This window comes from Bos grunniens, chromosome 7 (assembly GCF_055505025.1).
Source record: "Bos grunniens cultivar Pamir isolate PY7600 chromosome 7, Bosgru_T2T1.0, whole genome shotgun sequence".
NCBI lineage: Eukaryota > Metazoa > Chordata > Mammalia > Artiodactyla > Bovidae > Bos > Bos grunniens.
In genome coordinates this window covers 40,543,701-40,559,594 of record NC_141171.1, presented here as the reverse complement: position 1 = coordinate 40,559,594, position 15,894 = coordinate 40,543,701, and the positions used below count along the sequence as shown (strand labels likewise).

At 39.1% G+C, this 15,894-nt stretch overlaps 1 pseudogene; it reads right to left on the bottom strand.

Moving 5' to 3' along the window:
- Positions 1-13,623: 13,623 nt before the first annotated feature.
- On the bottom strand, positions 13,624-15,290 carry LOC147369167 (RNA N(6)-adenosine-methyltransferase METTL16 pseudogene; annotated as a pseudogene).
- Between the last annotated feature and the right edge of the window lie 604 nt (positions 15,291-15,894).

The following is a 15,894-nucleotide window of genomic DNA, read 5'->3' as shown; positions in this document are numbered from 1 at the left end:
CTGGAAAAACCATAGCCTTGACTAGACGAACCTTTGTTGGCAAAGTAATGTTTCTGCTTTTGAATATGCTATCTACGTTGGTCATAACTTTTCTTCCAAGGAGTAAGCGTCTTTTAATTTCATGGCTGCAGTCACCGTCTGCAGTGATTTTGGATCCCAAAACAATAAAGTCCGACACTGTTTCCACTGTTTCCCCATCTATTTCCCATGAAGTGATGGGACCAGATGCCATGATCTTCGTTTTCTGAATGTTGAGTTTTAAGCCTACTTTTTCACTCTCCTCTTTCACCTTCATCAAGAGGCTTTTTAGTTCCTCTTCACTTTCTGCCATAAGGGTGGTGTCATCTGCATATCTGAGATTACTGATATTTCTCCTGGCAATCTTGATTCCAGCTTGTGCTTCTTCCAGCCCAGTGTTTCTCATGATGTACTCTGCATAGAAGTTAAATAAGCAGGGTGACAATGTACAGCCTTGATGTACTCCTTTTCCTATTTGGAACCAGTCTGTTGTTCCATGTCCAGTTCTAACTGTTGCTTCCTGACCTGCATACAGATTTCTCAAGAGGCAGGTCAGGTGGTCTGGTATTCCCATCTCTTTCAGAATTTTCCACAGTTTATTGTGATCCATACAGTCAAAGGCTTTGGCATAGTCAATAAAGCAGAAATAAACGTTTTTCAGGAACTCTCTTGCTTTTTTGATGATCCAGCAGATGTTGGCAATTTGGTCTCTGGTTCCTCTGCCTTTTCTAAAACCAGCTTGAACATCTGGAAGTTCACGGTTCACATATTGCTGAAGCCTGGCTTGGAGAATTTTGAGCATTACTTTACTAGCGTGTGAGATGAATGCAATTGTGTGGTATTTTGAGCATTCTTTGGCATTGCCTTTCTTTGGGATTGGAATGAAAACTGCTTTTCTGAAAGGTCACATCCTAAAAGATGATGCTGTGAAAGTGCTTCACTTAATACACTAGCACATTTGGAAAGCTCAGCAGTGGCCACAGGACAGAAAAAGGTCAGTTTTCATTCCAATCTCTAAGAAACGCAATAAGTAATGATAACCCTGTATACGAGACAGCAAAAGAGACACTGATGTATAGAACAGTCTTATGGACTCTGTGGGAGAGGGTGGGAAGATTTGGGAGAATGGCATTGAAACATGTGAAATGTCATGTATGAAACGAGATGCCAGTCCAGGTTCGGTGCACGATGCTGGATGCTTGGGGCTGGTGCGCTGGGAAGGCCCAGGGGGATGGTGTGGGGAGGTTGGGAGGGAGGAGGGTTCAGGATGGGGAGAAAAAAAAAAATAAATAAATAAATTGAAACAATCAATGAAAAGGGGTGGTGGAGGATGAGGACAGCAATAGCAACAACAAAAAAACAAACCTGGAAGGAGAGAAATAATACAAATCAGAGCAGAAATAAATGACACAGAAACAAAGAAAATAATAGCAGAAATTAATAAAGCTAAAAGCTAGTTCTTTGAGAAGATAAACAAAATTGATAACTTTTAGACAGGCCCATCAAAAAAAAAAGAGAAAGAGACAGGATTCAAATCAGTAAAATTAGAGATGAGAAAGGAGAAATTACAACTAACACAACAGAAATACAAAGGATTATAAGAGACTATTACAAGCAACTATATGCCAACAAAATGGACAAGCTGGAAGAAATGGGCAAATCTTTAGAAAGGTAGAATCTTCTAAGACTGAACCAGGAACAAATAGAAAACATGAACATATCCATCACAAGTAAAGCAACTGATAAGAAGAGATTAATCTTCAAAATACACAAACAGCTCATGCAGCTCAATATAAAAAAATTAAGAACCCACTCAAAAGATAAGCAGATTTAAATAGCCATTTCTCCAATATGCACATGAAAAGATGCTCAACATCACTAATTATTAGAAAAATGCCAATCAAAACAACAATGAGGAGTCACCTTATGCTGGTTAGAATGGCTATTGTCAAAAGATGTACAAACAGTAAATGCTGGAGAGAGTGTGAAGAAAAGGGGATCCTCTTGCACTGTTGATGGGAATGTAGATTTTACAGCCACTATGAAGAATGAGATGGAGTTTTCCAAGAAGTCTTGGGTGGTGTTCAAAATAGGAGGAGTTAATGAATCCTTATAAAGAGAAACCTTATAGGAATTGTCAATCATCTCCAGCTATCCAGCTATCGTTATTGCTGTGGAGGGTGTCATAGTCTAGCAGTGAAGCATACAAAGCACGAATGGTTTGAAAGCAGCCAATAGAGAACAAATTAAAATAACCAGTATAACCAGGTGCAATCCAGATCACAATAAGGCATCAAGACAAGAAGGGCGCCAAGTGAAGAAGATTTTATGGGTTGAAGCTTTTTTTTTTTTTTGCAATTTGAAATGTCTCTGATTATGTCATTGGGTGTTCAGGTAAACTTTCTGAGTAACTCATACAGCATTAGACATGAAAATTTCATGTGAGCTGTTATGGTGATTTCTCTGAAGTTTATGTCATGTTATCCAATGTTAGCTTGAGTGTCTTCAGAAAAGGAGCAGTTTCGGTTCTTAACAATTTCAAGTTAAGAGAATGGGAGAAAAATGGAAATGTTTGAATAGTCGATAGTGAGAAAACTAGAATAATTCAGGACATTTTCCAGTTTACAAGTATCATGACAAATTGTGGGAAATTCTTAAAGAGATGGGAATTCTAAACTACCTTACCTGTATACAGGACAAGAAGCAAGAATTAGAACTGGACATGGGATTACTGGTTCAAAATTGGGAAAGGAGTAAGTCAAGGCTGTATGTGGTCACCCTGCTTATTTAACCTATATGCAGAGTACATCATGTGAAATGCCAGGCTGGATGAAGCAAAAGCTGGAATCAAGATTGCCGGGATAAATATCAATAACCTCAGATATGCAGATGACACCACCGTTATGCAGAGGCGTTAAAGAGCCAGTTGATGAAGGTGAAAGAGGAGAGTGAAAAAGCTGGTTTAAAACTCAACATTCAAAAAATGAAGATCATGGCATCTTGTGCCATTACTTCATGGCAAATAGATGCAGAAACACTGGAAACAGTGACAGACTTCATTTTACTGGGCTCCAAAATCACTGCAGATGGTGACTGCAGCCATGAAATTAAAAGATGCTTGCTCCTTGGGAAAAAAAAAAAGCTGTGATCAAGCATATTAAAAAGCAGAGACCTTACTTTGCCAGACAAAGGTCCGTATAATCAATGCTATGATTTTTTCCTGTAGTCATATATGTATGTGGAAGTTGGACCATAAAGAAGGCTGAGCACTGAAGAATTGATGCTTTTGAACTGTGGTGTTGGAGAAGACTCTTGAGAGTCTCTTGGACTGCAAGGAGGTCAAACCAGTGAATCCTAAAGGAAATCAATCCTGAATATTCATCGGAGGGACTGATGCTGAAGCTGAAGCTTCAATACTTTGGCCACCTGAAGCGAAGAACTGACTCACTGGAAAAGACCCTGATGCTGGGTAAAATTGAAGGCAGGAGGAGAAGGGAATGACAGAAGATGAAATGATTGGATGGCATCACTGATTCAATGGATATAAGTTTGAGCAAGCTCCAGGAGTTGATGGACAGGGAAGCCTGCTGCAGTCCATGGGATTGCTAAGAGTTGGACATGACTGAGTGACTGAACAACTTGACTGTAGTCTGACCTGTGGCATCCCAACTTGTAGCCATTTACAAAAAGTTTTGAGGATCCTCCCTGGACTTATGAAATTCATTTTATTTTTTTTTAAACATTTGCCCCATAGACTTCTTCTTCTTCTTTTTTTTTTTTTTGCTTCACTGGTTTTTGTTGCTGCACACAAGGTTTCTCTAATTGTGGAGTGTGAGATATATTCTCTAGCTGTGGTGCATGGGCATCTCTTTGTGTGACTTCTCTTGTTGCAGAGCACAGCATCTAGGGTGTGCATGCTTTAGTAGTTGTGGCACATACGATCAGTTGCCACGAGGCATGCGGGATGCTAGTTCTGAGGGAATCTGTGCCATCTGCATTGGCAGGTAGATTCATTTTTTTCTTTATTTATTTTTTAATTGAAGGATAATTGCTTTACAGAATTTTGTTGTTTTCTGTCAAACCTCAACATGAGTCAGCCATAAGTATACATATGTCCCCTCCCTCTTGAACCTCCCTCCCATCTCCCTCCCCATCCCACCCCTCTAGGTTGATACAGAGCCCCTGTTTGCCCTGAGCCATATAACAAATTTCTGTTGGCTATCTATTTTACATATGGTAATGTAAGTTTCCATGTTACTCTCTCTATACATCTCGCCCTCTCCTCCCTTCTCCCATGTCCATAAGTTTGTTCTCTATATCTGTTTCTCTATTGCTGCCCTGCAAATAAATTCTTCGGTACCATCTTTCTAAACTCCGTATATATGAGTTATTGTAAGATATTTATCTTTCTCTTTCTGACTTACTTCACTGTATTATAGGCTCTAGGTTCATCCACCTCATTAGAACTGACTCATATGCATTCCTTTTTATGACTAATATTACATTGTGTGTATGTATTACAACTTCTTTATCCATTCATCTGTCGATGGACATCTAGGTTGCTTCCGTGTTCTAGCTCTTGTAAATAGTGCTGCAATGAGCACTGAGTGCATGTGTCTTTTTCAGTTTTGGTTTCCTCAGGGTATATGGATGAAATCTCCATACCATCTTCTATAGTGGTTGGATCAATTTACATTCCCATCAACAGCACAAGAGGTTTTCCTTTTCTCCAACACCCTCTCCAGCATTTATTGTTTGTAGACTTTTTGATGATGGCCATTCTGACCAGGGTGAGGTGATATCTCATTGTAGTTTTAATTTGCATTTCTCTACTAATGAACAATATTGAGAATCTTTTCTTGTGTTTGTTAGCCATCTGTATGTCTTCTTTGGAGAAATGTGTTTCAGTCTTTTCCCCACTTTTTGATTGGGTTGTTTGTTTTTCTGGTATTGAGTTGTATGAGCTGATTGTATATTTTGGAAATTAACCTTTGTCAGTTGTTTCATTGGCTATTATTTTCTCCCATTCTGAGGGTTGTCTTTTCACCTTGCTTATAGTTTCATTTGCTGTGCAAAAGCTTTTAAGTTTAATCAGGTCCCACTTGTTTACTTTTCAAAAAATTTCCATTAGTCTAGGAGGCGGGTCATAGAGGATCTTGCTTTGATTTATGTCACCAAATGTTCTGGCAGGTGGATTCCTAACCACTGGACTACCAGGGAAATAGTTTGTTAGTATGCCTTTCAGTTTGGCCTTGTCCTGAATAGGATCACGTACAGTCTCATGTAGTCCCATTTTTAAAGGCAGCATTTTAAGTCTTTTCACAGTGGAAAGGCAATTCAAACAGAGGATTGCTAGAGTGAGTACTCGAATAAAGGAGGATAGAGGGGAGCAGCAGTTACATAGGTCTTACAAATTTTTGTTTTAAATACCTTTTATATCATTAGTCTTTGATTAGCCTTCTATAGCAAATCCTTCAATGAGATTATTTTGAAATTTTGGAGCCTTTTGGGGGCTTCTGCATACGAATTAAAATTTATACAATAGTTTAAGATGAGAGAATTCTAAAATTTTACCAATTGTCTTTCCAGTTCAAAGGGTCTAAGGAGCTAGTCCCACAAATATTTTCTCCTGGTAATGTAATTTTAGAAAAGATAAAAGCTCTTACCACTCTTGCTTCCAATAGACCCTGCAGGCCAGGATCAAGGAGACTGACTGACCTAATGAGAGGTCTTTCCTTCCATAGGGTTTCTCTAACTGTACACACAAAAATCAATTTTGGAATCAGGTCAGGATTTACTTTAATTCCCAATATTTCTTGTAAGTATTAGTTCTACGTTATACATAAACCCAGCTGGTATACACATAGGTGGCTCTTCCATCCGGGAGCTATTTGGCCTTTGAGACACCATTTCCCAGTACTATTATGTCTAATTCAGATATGAAATACGATCTGAACAAGTTTCTGAAAACAGTGTAGTGGATTGGACCTGTGTTGCTTCTGCATCTAGCTCCTCAAAGAGTCACTCTTGGGTCCGCTGGCCTCTTTCGTATGTCTCAGCTTCTCCCTCTGACAGTCTAAAACCACTATGAATGCTCAGACCACTAGGTGATCAGTCTCTATTATGCATCCCTGAAAGAGGAAAATTTACTTAACTGTTGTAGTGGGATACCCTGTGAGACAGCTCCTTATCAAAAGGATTGATCCTCAGACAATTCCACTAGGTTCTCAGTCACCTGAGGACACCTTGTGGCTAGAAGAAGCAAATGTCTTCTTGGGCTAAATAATTCAGTAGTGAACCATTTGTTCAGACCATAATTCAACTTTTTTTCCCCCAATTTAAACCAAATTTAACAAAAACCCACCCACCTCTGTTTCCCTGGACCTCCTACCCATAACCTCCTTAGGCTCATGCCTAGAAAATGCATCAGTCTTAAGTCTTAAGTAAAAATGGTTCAAATAAAAAAAATTTAAGATTACCATTTAAAAAAAGGTGAAACCCAGATATCAGGGGAACTCATCAGAACACTAAGGAGTACCAAGAAGTTGGTGGGGCTCAAAGTGCCAATTTTATTAAAAAGCAGAGACATTACTTTGCCAACAAAGGTCTGTCTAGTCAAGGCTATGGTTTTTCCAGTGGTCATGTATGGATGCGAGAGTTGGACTATAAAGAAAGCTGAGCGCCGAAGGATTGATGCTTTTGAACTGTGGTGTTGGGGAAGACTCTTGAGAGTCCCTTGGACTGCAAGGAGATCCAACCAGTCCATCCTAAAGGAGATCAGTCCTGGGTGTTTATTGGAAGGACTGATGTTGAAGCTGAAACTCCAATACTTTGGCCACCTGATGCGGAGAGCTAACTCATTTGAAAAGACCCTGATGCTGGGAAAGATTGAAGGCGAGAGGACAAGGTCACGACAGAGGATGAGATGGCTGGATGGCATCACTGACTCGATGGAGGTGAGTCTGAGTGAACTCCGGGAGTTGGTGATGGACAGGGAGGCCTGGCGTGCTGCAATTCATGGGGTCGCAAAGAGTCGGACACGACTGAGCGACTGAACTGAAGGTGCCGATACTGAGCACCAGTTCAGGGTAGACTATATGTTCACTGTTGGGTGCCTTTTTTTCTTCCCCCCAACTTTTTAAAATTTATTTTTAATTGGTAGATAATTGCTTTACAATGTTGTATTGGTTTCTGCCATATAACAATGTGAATCAGTCATAAGTATACATATAAGTCATAAGTATACTGATAGCTCAGTTGGTAAAGAATCTGCCTGCGATGCAGGAGACCCCGGTTTGATTCCTGGGTGGGGAAGATCTGCTGGAGAAGGGATAGGCTACCAACTCTGGTATTCTTGGGCTTCCCTTGTGACTCAGTGGGTTAAGAATCTGCCCACAATGCAGGAGACTTGGGTTCAATCTCTGGGTTGGGAAAATCCCCAGGAGAAGGGAAAGGCTACCCACTCCAGTATTCTGGCCTGGAGAATTCAACGGCCTGTATAGTCCATGGGGTTGCAAAGAGTCGGATGCGACTGAACAACTCTCTCTTTCACTTTCTTTTTTTCAAGTATACATATCCCCTCCGTCTTGAATCTCCCCTTATCCACCACCCCCTCCCACCGCCCCCACCAACCCCACCCCTCTAGTTGTCACAGAGCACCAGGTTGAACTCCCTGTGTCATATAGCAACTTCCCACTAGCTATCTACTTTATATATGGTAATATATGTACTTCAGTGCTACTCTCTCAATTTGTCCCACTCTCTCCTTTTCCTGTTGTGTCCACAAGTCTGTTCTCTACGTCTACGTCTCTATTCCTGCCCTGCAAATAGGTTCATCAGTACCATTTTTCTAGGTTCCACATATGTGCATTAATTTACAATATTTGTTTTTCTCTTTACTGGGTATCTTTGATATCCTGCTGGTTCTGCCACAAAAATGTAGGCCAAAAACTTAATCAATATAAATAGTCAAACTAAAAAATAAAAAATTTTATATGAGCCAACCTGAGGATTATAACCAGGGAGACAGTCTTTCAGAAAGCTGTAAGGCCTGTTCCACCCATTAGAGGTCAAGAAACAGTTACATACATTTTTGAGACAAAGGGCTATATTTTAAACTATGTATTGACAGTTTACACAATCCAGATTTGCACTACAAAGTGAATAGTGAATCGTTGTGAACCCTTACTGAATTAAAAAGGAATGTTTTCTCCTATGGAGGTCTAGATAATACAGAGCATGAAACACATCAAAAGGGAGGAAAGAGGACTAAACGGGCATAGAAAAGTTTATATTTAAGCTTGTATCTTGTCATAAAATGTAAATTTGATTTTATTAGGATTATCTTAAGCTGATTATTTTAAAGAAACTGCAGATATACAAGCTCTGAAAATTGAGTAAATTTGTCCTTTTAAAAAATTATTTTTAATTGGAAAATAATTACTCTACAATATTTTGTTGGTTTCTGCCGTACCAACACAAATCAGACATAGGTATACACATGTCCTCCCCCCGGACCTCCCTCTCACCTCCCTCTGCCTAGGTTGTCACAGAACACTGGGTTTGCATTCCCTCATCATACAGCAAATCCCTCCATCATACAGCAAATCCCCCCTGGCTATTCGTTTTACCCATGGTGTGTACATGTCTCAATGCTATTCTCTCAATTTGTCCTACCCTCATTCCCCCATTTTGTCTGCAAGTCTATTGTCTATATTTGTGTCTCCAAGGCTGCCTTGCAAATAGGTTCATCAATACCATCTTTCTAGATTTTATATATATGCATTTATATATGATATTTGTTTTTCTCTTTCTGAGTTATTTCACTTTATAGAGGCTCTAGGTTCATCCATCTCTTTAGAACAGACTCAAATGTGTTCCTTTTATGACTAATATTCTACTATATATATATATATACACACCACAACTTTTTTGTCCATCCGTCTATTGATAGATACCCAGGTTGCTTCCATGCCCTAGCTATTTTAAATAGTGCTGCAATGAACTTTGGAGTGTGTATGATTTTTTTCAATTATGGTTTTCTCAGAATATATGCCCAGTATAGGGATTGCTGGGTCATATGATCATTTTATTCCTAGTTTTTTAAGGAATCCCCATACTGTTCTCCATAGTGACTGTATCAATTTGTATTCCTACCGACAATGCAAGAGTGTTCCCTTTTTTCCACACCCTCTTCTGCACTTACTGTTTGTAAATTTTTTGATGATGACCATTTTAACTCATGTGAGGTGATACTTCATTGTATTTTTGATGTGCATTTCTCTAATAATTAGTGATGTTTAGCATCTTTTCACATGTTCACTGGCCATTTGTATGTCTTCTTTGGAGAACTGTCTGTTTAGGCCTTCTGCCCAATTTTTGATGGGGCTGTTTGTTTTCCTGATATTGAGCTGTACGAGCTGCTTATATATCCTGGAGAGTAGTCCTTTGTCAGTTATTTCATTTGTAATTATTTTCTATTTTGAGGGTTGTCTTTTAATTACGCTTAGTTTTAATTATGCTTAGTTTCCTTTGCTGTGCAAAAGATTTTAAGTTAATTAGGGCCCATTTGTTTATTTTTATTTCCATTACTCTGGGAGGTGGGTCAAAGAGGATCTTGTGGTCATTTATATCAAAGAGTGTACTGCCTATGTGTTCCTCTAGGAGCTTTATAGTTTCTCACCTTACATTTAAGTCTTTAATCCATTTTGAATTTATTTTTGTGTTTGGTGTTAGGAATGGTTCTAGTTTCATTGTTCTACATGTAGCTATGCAGTTATCCCAGCATCACTTATTGAAGAAGCTGTCTTTTCCCCATTGTATATTTTTGCCTCCTTTGTCAAAGATAAGGGGTTCATAGGGGTGTGGGTTTATCTCTGGGCTTTCTATCTGTTCCATTGGTCTATATTTCTGTTTTCATGCCAATACCATACTGTCTTGATATATGGCTGTAGCTTTGTAGTATAGTCAGAAGGGATGATTCCTCCAGCTCCCTGTTCTTTCTGAAGATTTCTTAGGCTATTTAGCATATTTCATGTTTACATATAAACTGTGATTTTTTTTTTTTCTCGTTCTCTGAAAAATACCCTGGGTAGTTTGGTAGGGATTGTGTTAAATCTATAGATTGCTTTGGGCCATATAGTCTTTTTTACAATATTAATTCTTCCAATCCAAGAACATGGAATATCTCTGCATCTGTTTGCATCATCTTTGATTTCTTTCATCAGTGTCTTATAATTGTATGCAGGTAGGTTTCTTCCTAGATATTTTATTCTTTTATTTGCAATGGTGAGTGGGATTGTTTCCTTAACTTCACTTTCTGATTTTTCATTGTTAGCATACAGGAATGTAAGGCATTTCAGTGTATTAACTTAATATCTTGAAACTTTACAATATTCATTGATTAGCTTTAGTAATTTTCTGGTGGCATCTTTAGGGTCTTATATGTATAGTATCATGTCATCTGCATGTGAGAGTTTTACTTCTTTTCCAATCTGGATTATTTTTCTTCTCTGATTGCCATGGCTAGGACTTCCAAAACTATGCTGAATAATAGTGGCAAAGTGGGCACCCTCATCTTGTTCATGATCTTAGAGGAACTGCTTTCAGTTTTTTCAGCATTGAGAATAGTGTTTGCTGTGGGTTTGTTGTATATAGCATCTATTATGTTGAGGTATGTTCCTTCTATGCCTACTTTCTGGAGAGTTTTTATCATAAATGAGTGTTGAACTTTGTCAAAAGCCTTTTCTGCATCTACTGAGATGATCATATGGTTTCTATCTTTCAGTTTGTTGACATGTTGTATCACATTGAATGATTTGCATATGTTAAAGAATCCTGGCATCACTGGGGTAAATTCTACTTAATCACAGTGTACGATCATTTTAATGTGTTGTTGGATTCTCTTTGCTAGAATTTTGTTGAGGATATTTACATCTACATTCATCAGTGATATTGGCCTCTAATTTTCTTTTTTGGTGTTATCTTTGTCTTGTTTTGGTATCAAAGGGATGGAGGCCTCATAGAAGGAGTTTGGAAGATTTCCTTCCTCTGCAATTTTCTGGAAGAGTTTGAGCAGGATAGGTGTTAGCTATTCTGTAAACTTTGGTAGATTTCACCTGGGAAACCATCTTGCCCTGGACTTTTGTTTGTTGAAAGATTTTTTTATTACAGTTTTGATTTTGGTGCTTATGAATGGTCTGATCACTTCTATTTCTTCCTGGTTCAGTATTATGAGATTGTACTTTTCTAAGAACTTATCCATTTCTTCCAGTTTGTCCATTTTATTGGCATATAGTTGCTCATAGTAGTCTCTTATGATCTTTTGTATTTCTGAGTTGTCTGTTGTAACTTCTCCTTTTTTGTTTCTAATTTTATTGATTTGAGTTTTTATTTTTCTTAACAAGTCTGGCTAGTGGTCTGTCAATTTTATCTTGTCAAAGAGCCAGTTTTTACTTTTACTAATCTTTGCTATTTTTTCCTTCATTTCTCTTTCATTTATTTCTATTCTAATCTTTATGATTTCTTTTCTTCTGCTACCTGTGGCTTTTTTTTTTTTTTTTTTTTTTTTTGGTTCTTTTTCTAGTTGGTTTAGCTGTAGTTAAGTTGTTTATTTGATGGTTTTTTCATTGCTTGAGGTAGGCTTGTATTGCTATAAACCTCTTTCTTAGAACTGCTTTTGCTGAATTCCATAGGATTTGGTTGCAAGGAGATCCAACCAGCCCATTCTGAAGGAGATCAGCCCTGGGATTTCTTTGGAAGGAATGATGCTAAAGCTGAAACTCCAGTACTTTGGCCGCCTCATGCAAAGAGTTGACTCATTGGAAAAGACTCTGATGCTGGGAGGGATTGGGGGCAGAAACAGAAGGGGACGACAGAGGATGAGATGGCTGGATGGCATCACTGACTCGATGGACGTGAGTCTGGGTGAACTCCAGGAGTTGATGATGGACAGGGAGGCCTGGCGTGCTGTGATTCATGGGGTCGCAAAGAGTCGGACACGACTGAGCAACTGATCTGATCTGATCTGATTGCTATTTTCTTAGTTGTTTAGGGTGTGTTTTTGTTGAACTTTTTTTTCTCTTATGCTTCTTGCTAGAAAAGTTCCTTTAGTATCTATTGTAAAGCTCATTTGGTGGAGCTGAATTCTCTTAGCTTTTATTTGTCTATAAAGCTTTTGATTTCACCATCAAATCTTAATGAGATCCTTACTGGATAGAGTAATCTCGCTGTTCAGTCAACAAGTCACAATCGACTCCCTGAAACCCCATGGACTGCAGTATGCCAGGCTTCCCTGTACTTAACTATCTCCTGGAGTTATTCAAACTCATGCTTATTGAGTTGGTGATGCTATCCAACGATCTTATCCTCTGTCACCCCCTTTTCCTCCTGCCCTCTATCTTTCCCAGCATTAGAGTCTTTTTGCCATGTGTCTATTTGCCATGAAGCTATAGGACTGAATGCCATGATCTTAGTTTTTTGAAGGTTGAGTTTTAAGCCAGACTTTTCACTCTTTTCTTTCACCCTCATCAAGAGGGTCTTTACTTCCTCTTTGCTTTCAGTCATTAGAGTGGTATCATCTGCATATCCAAGGTTGTTGATATTTCTTCTGGCAATCTCCATTCCAGCTTGTGGTTCATTCAACCTGCATTCTGCATGATGTTAAATAAACAGGATGACAATATAGAGCCTTGATGTACTCCTTTCTCAATTTTGAACCAACCCATTGTTCCATGTCTGGTTCTAACTTGTTTTTTGCCTTGCATACGGGTTTCTCAGGAGACAGGTAAGGTGGTCTGATGTTTCCATCTCTAAGAACTTTCAAGTTTGTTGCGATCACACAATCAGAGGCCTTAGTATTATAGTCAGTGTAGCAGAAAGTAGATGTTTTTCTGAAATTCCTTTGCTTTCTCTATGTTTCGATGAGTATTGTCATCTCTGATTCCTCTGCCATTTTAAATCTAGCTTGTACATCTGGACTTCTCAATTCATGTACCATTGAGGCCTAGCTTAAAGGCTCTGGGGCATTACCTTGCTCCCATGTGAAATGAGTGCAATTGTATGGTAATTTTAACCTTCTTTGCCATTGTCTTTTTTGGGGATTATTATGAAAACTGACCTTTTAGAGTTCTATGGTTGGAAGTAATCTTGGCTATAGAGTAGTCAAGTCAAAGTCAATCAGTTGTGTCTGACTCTTGCGACCCCATGGACTATGTAGCCCACAAGGTTCCTCTGTCTCTGGGATTCTCCAGGCAAGAATACTGGAGTGGGTTGCCATTTCCTTCTCCAAAGGTGATCAGCTTAAGTCAGGTTTAAATCCCTTATGAGCTTGCTGATGACATTTTGTTGATGCTGATCACCACAATTCTTTCTCTGAACTACCATACTACAATGCCCTGTAATTTTTTTTTTTTTTTTTTAAAGGAGGCAGGTGTTTAAAAATGCACTCATTTGTTGGTTTTTTAAGACAATTCCACATAATGTTACTAGTGGGCTAATGATGGAATTCAGCTTGCCACCCCTCCTCCCCCCACTCCACCCCCACCAGGCCACTCTTCAAAGCAAGCTGCTTTATAGAACTTTCCCAAATGTGTGAGAATTTTGGAGTTAACTAGCAACAAGTCTGAAAATTTGGTTATGTATATAAGTACAAAGCTGGTTCATCAAATCCCTGTTCTGGCCTTCAACCCAGGGCATTTCAACTAAGGTGTCATCTACCTCCTTCTTAACGTTTATCAGACACTTGAATAAGTAACGTCCAGCCACTCCTTGGAGATGGTTCCCTTTTTCAGATACTGGGCTGCTGAAGGGCTCAGGAGCCTCGTGGCCCTGGGCTCCATTACTAGAGCCTTTACAACCTTCCAGAACCTCCATGCTCCCCTTTTCCTCACTCCTTTCATCCTCCGTGGGTTCTCGGTTTTCCTCCTGGGAAAGCGAGTCCTGGCTGGGGCCGTGGCCCCTCACAGTGGCAGACTCACCTTCCGGTGGAGCAGGGCCCCCCAGGTCACTCTCCTGGGGGCCCTGGGCAACATCCTGGCTACTGCCAGACTCTGGGGGGAGACTTTTTGTCTTCCAAGGCTTCAGTTACATTCTTGGGAGCTAGGGGCACTTCTCTCAGTTGTCTCACTCGGTCTCTTTTCTTCCTCCTTAAGTGAATCCAGGAGTTTTCTATGGCCATTAGGAAAAGGCTGATTTCCTCCTTTCCACAGGGAACTCATTTATGCTGGACCTTTAGATCAGTGAGGATTTTTTCAATCCATGTTGTCACAACCACGATGCCTTCCACTATCTCAGGGACCAGAGATGACGCTTTGAGGGCTAATTCTTTCATCACAGACCCCAGGACTACAAACGTAATGGGCTTCCTTGGCTTTTCTAGTTTTCTTCGCTTACTGGGTGGTGATGGTACTGTTACGTCATCATAAAAACTCCAAGCCAAAGCCCATCTCATTGTCCGACCCTAGCAGAATTCAGTATAGGTGACTTTAGGAACCCCTTGTATGTGAAGTTCTTCCTTCAGAGGAGCCAGGCTGCATTTCTTTCCCAGCACACAGCTATACCATCTTAATCTTATTTTAAGCTGTAAACTGTCATGGATGGTCCTTTTAACAAACTCTAATTCACTTCCTTCTGGCATGATCTCTGTGATTCCTCCTGTATTTATGGAACTGGGTGGGGGTCTTCAAGGACTTCAAGAATTTACTCCCTTGGCGTCCAACTGATTGGAAAAAAAAGGGAGGGTTGCACATGCAAAAGTCATAAATTATCTCAGATTCTTCTTTAAAAGCATCCATCAGGAGTGTCTTCTGTGGTACTTTAACCACTTTTATAAGATCAGGTAAGTTATTCTGCTCCACGTTCTTCTTTGCTTAGTTGAAGCACATATCATCTACTTCTGTTGCAAGGAAATACCAGCCGTTTAAGGTTGTTCCAAGTAAAGGACAGATGCAGGATGCCCCAGTACCTATGTCAATTCCTCTTCGGAGGGTACTTTTGTCACAGTTCTGATGACCGATCAGATCTTCTACCCAGTGAATATAATTGAGTCTCAAGGGAACTGTAGAAATCAGTCTCTCTGGAGGAATATCAGTAGAAAATCCAAAATCTTCCCTTAGCAGAGTACAAGTCAGAGCTCTGACTGCTTCGAGGTCTTTAAAATTAAGACTCACTCTTCCATTCAAATTTATCTGAACATCTATAATCTTGACTATATATATATATAAAATATATATATGACTATATATATAATATATACATATTTCCCCCCCTTTCATACTTTAAATATATCCTGTCACTCCCTTTTCATCTACAGAATTTCTGCTGAAAAATCAGCTGTTACCCTCATAGGGATTCTTTGTATGTTATTTTTTGCTTTTCCTTCGCTGCTTTTAATAGTTTTTCTTTGTGTTTAATTTTGATTAGTTTGATTAATATGTGTCTTGGTGCATTTCTCTTTAAATTTATTCTGTACAGGACTTTCTGGATTTCCTGGACTTGGGTGGTTATTTCCTTTCCCATGTTAGGGAAGTTTTTGACTATAATATCCTAAAATATTTTCTCATAACTTTTCCTTTTCTTAGGGATTTAATATTTAATTTAATATTCAATATTAATATTATCCCAGCAGTCTCTTAGACTGTCTCTTTTCATTCTTTTTTTTGTTTGTTTTTTTGTTATAAGATTTTATTTTATTTTTTTTTTATTTTTATTTTTTTTTATAATTTTAAAGTTAACCTCCTCCCTCCTCCCTCCCCATACCATCCCTCTGGGTCGTCCCAGTGCACCAGCCCCAAGCATCCAGCATCGTGCATTGAACCTGGACTGGCATCTCATTTCATACATGACATTTCACATGTTTCAATGCCATTCTCCCAAATC